The sequence below is a fragment of the Pseudomyrmex gracilis genome, unplaced genomic scaffold (genome assembly GCF_002006095.1).
Source record: "Pseudomyrmex gracilis isolate BER0280 unplaced genomic scaffold, ASM200609v1 scaffold_483, whole genome shotgun sequence".
Classification (NCBI taxonomy): domain Eukaryota; kingdom Metazoa; phylum Arthropoda; class Insecta; order Hymenoptera; family Formicidae; genus Pseudomyrmex; species Pseudomyrmex gracilis.
Genome location: NW_018021067.1, coordinates 79,533 through 82,682, shown reverse-complemented (window position 1 = coordinate 82,682; position 3,150 = coordinate 79,533). Strand labels below are relative to the sequence as shown.

The following is a 3,150-nucleotide window of genomic DNA, read 5'->3' as shown; positions in this document are numbered from 1 at the left end:
CTTACCTGGTGTCAGAGGCGTAGTCTCGGACACATCCTGACCTTCCGGTTGAGGCGTAGTCTCAACCTACCTGGCGTTTCGGCGCACACCGTCTCCGTCGGCTCCACGAGCCCGGAGAACCAATCGGCCGTTGTCACTGCCACGTCAATAAACAGTCGTTCTCACGACTCAATCGGCCGTTTTTTACGGCCCGGGACATCCTCCAGTACAGACCCCGTGTATATAAACCTCGTAGAGTTAAGTTAATTATAAGACCACCGCGCCGATCTAAACACTGCCGCGATTAAGTTAAGTCCACCGCGCCGATTTAAATACTGCCGCGATCAAGTGAATTATAACTCCGCCGCGCCGAAGTAATCGCCAGCAAACTAATCATACCACCGATAAAACCTAACATAATACGAGCCGCGATTGAAATACCGCCCCACTATAACCCGTGTAAATAACGTTCCCGCTATAATAAGGATACTAAGCTCAATTAAAATATCGTTCCGTTATATCAAATGTAAGAAACTAAAGCTTCGTGAATAAATCACAATACATTTCAGCATTAACCACACGAGTATCGCAATTTTGTTCCTTCCCCTCCTCCTGAACCCTGGAGCCGACCGAGCTGTCCGGCAGGCGGAAGGCCGGGCGAAGCCGATAGAAAATCGGCTCCGTTACATCCTCAAAATAGCGATGTGGGACGACACTATGTTGCTTATTAGCGTCTATATAGTTTAGTGCTATGCACACAAAGTAAGAATAAGGAGACTTAACTAGATAGTATATAGAGAAAAAAGGTGGTCAGTGAAAATGTTCCGTGTAGGAGGAGGTTTGCTAAATAGAATAACTTGCAACATTTTGTCGCCATTTCAAGTCTGTTCTTTTTAGTTAAAGTTGCTGTGCAATATTCATATAGTTTAATCACGTATATCAGTATATTGGCTGCGTTCGAAGAGCGTGCTATCTGTGCTATTGTANTTCTATCTGTTTTACATCTAATGAGAGATAACAATAGAAGAATACAATATNGCAGATAGCGTGCTCCCCGCAAAAGTAAGTATAATTTAATTACATTTTGTAATTGTGTATAATGTTATAGGACTTTGCAGAAAATTAGAATTTGCTGAAGTATAAATGTTTTATTTTTGTAACCTAAAATTGTTTGTTTGTCGATTAATTATTAATATTTAGCTAAGAGCAATATTTATTTTGCTCTAAATAATCAGAATATATTTTCACAATATGTTGAAATATTAATACAAATAATGTTTAACGATATATTATTATTTTTATTGTTTTTTATTTATAAGATAATTTTCAATTTTAATATCTTATCTTCTGTTATAATAGTATAGGTACAAAATTCTGAAAGTAATGGCTTGTTGTATCGAAGAATGTAATTCAAGAGGAGGTAAAAAAGCAGAAAAAAGAAGTTTATTTACACCTCGCACTGTAAGTATTTACATTGGTTTTATGTTGATCATTGTTATGGATGCTTCCCAGCAAAACATAGTGTCAATTAAAGAAAAAGCATATCAGTATGTCTCACTCACACTAGTGGACATTGTGTTACATAGTGTTTTGTTGGAAAGCACTCTATCTAAAAAATAATAATTTTTTCAAGTTTTTTCTTAAGGTCACGAGTATATTACACAAGTATATACTTTACGCGTTTCATTTAAAAATATAATTTTTTTTTTTAGAATGATATGTTTACTTCTTGGTACAATATTATGTGTGATAAAAATATAAAAATAAAGAAAACTAGCAGAATTTGTGAACTACATTTTAAGTCAGAAAATATTATTAGAGAAGTATATTTTTACAAGAAGATGGATCAGTCATTTATGTAAAAAGAAAAGATCCAAAATTAAAAGAAGGAGCGATTCCTTCAATTTTTCCAATCCAAAAAAGTATACCATGTTATCAACAGATAGAATGTGAAAATAATAGTAACGTTATGTCTTCTGAAGAGTTTTTAATTGAATATGAAACTTTGGAAACAGTTACACACTCAGCAGAAGAATCAATTCCATCTACGTCGCATGTAATAAATAAAACATTGCAAACTGATAAACTATTGCAAGAGCCTTTGCAAGTAAAAAGTACATCCTTTGTATCAATGAAAGAAATAGATAAATTTTCTGTTAAAGATATCAATATTGCTAAAAATGTCAAAGTCCCAACAGTTTATTAGTTTGAAAACATTAATAACAGCTGTATGATGTGGACATGTTGAACAAATGATTTGTCAAATATTTTAAGACGTGTTATTATTAAAACAAATATGAAAGTGCAAGTAAATATAATTGAATAAAGTAACAATATTATTTAACATATATGCATATTTACATCTATATTTTATTAAAATGTTAATATGTAAAATAAGTAGTTATTGGAGAAAAAGAAATTTTGTTTATTACAAAAATTATTCATAACATACAAGAAATTGAGCAAATTTTGAAGAAATTAGAACATTTTTTTCTTTGTAAAACAGGTAATAAAAACAGGTTTGTGTATCAAGTTATATTTTTGTGTTTAACAAAAACAATACAGAATAAATAATAAAAATATAATTTTATAAGTTTCAAAATATGTTTTTGTTTATTAATCTAAAATATAGTGTGTTAATACAGAGCTTCTATTACATAAAATTTAATAATTTATTTTACAGGGTTACAAATTGTCACGGTTTTGTAATTAAAAGAATATACAGAGTGGGAGAGACAATGAGATGTGTGGTTTGTAAAAAAAGTTGAAAAAAGTTATTGAGAAAATCGTATAATTTAACATTAATTCAAAAATTAAAAAATAAAAGCGAAAAATTACAAGTATTAAATTTAAATTTTCAACGTCGAGAAAAAAAAGGCTTCGAAATAAAGTATATTTGAAATATGGTTTTTAGAAAATTTTAATTATAATCTTTATTGAAACTTACTTTTTTAAACAATTATGACTTAAGATTCGTGAAATTACCAACAAGATATGTATCAGGCCATACGAGCCATTCTCAAGATGTTTTGAGTAGAAACTTGTACGTGTATATATATACATACACATGGGGTGACACTCTATTGACCACAGTACGATTCGACACCGCTCGATTCGACACAGATTTATTCGACACCAAATTATTCGACACCGTACGATTCGACACGAAAT

General features: G+C 31.4%; 1 long non-coding RNA gene across 1 annotated transcript; it reads left to right on the top strand.

Annotated features, from left to right (window-relative positions):
* The first annotated feature begins 2,357 nt into the window (after nucleotides 1-2,357).
* On the top strand, nucleotides 2,358-2,746 carry LOC109860849. Its single transcript, XR_002250888.1, has 2 exons — nucleotides 2,358-2,498; nucleotides 2,663-2,746. It is a non-coding gene; the product is annotated as an uncharacterized LOC109860849 (long non-coding RNA).
* Nucleotides 2,747-3,150: the final 404 nt, after the last annotated feature.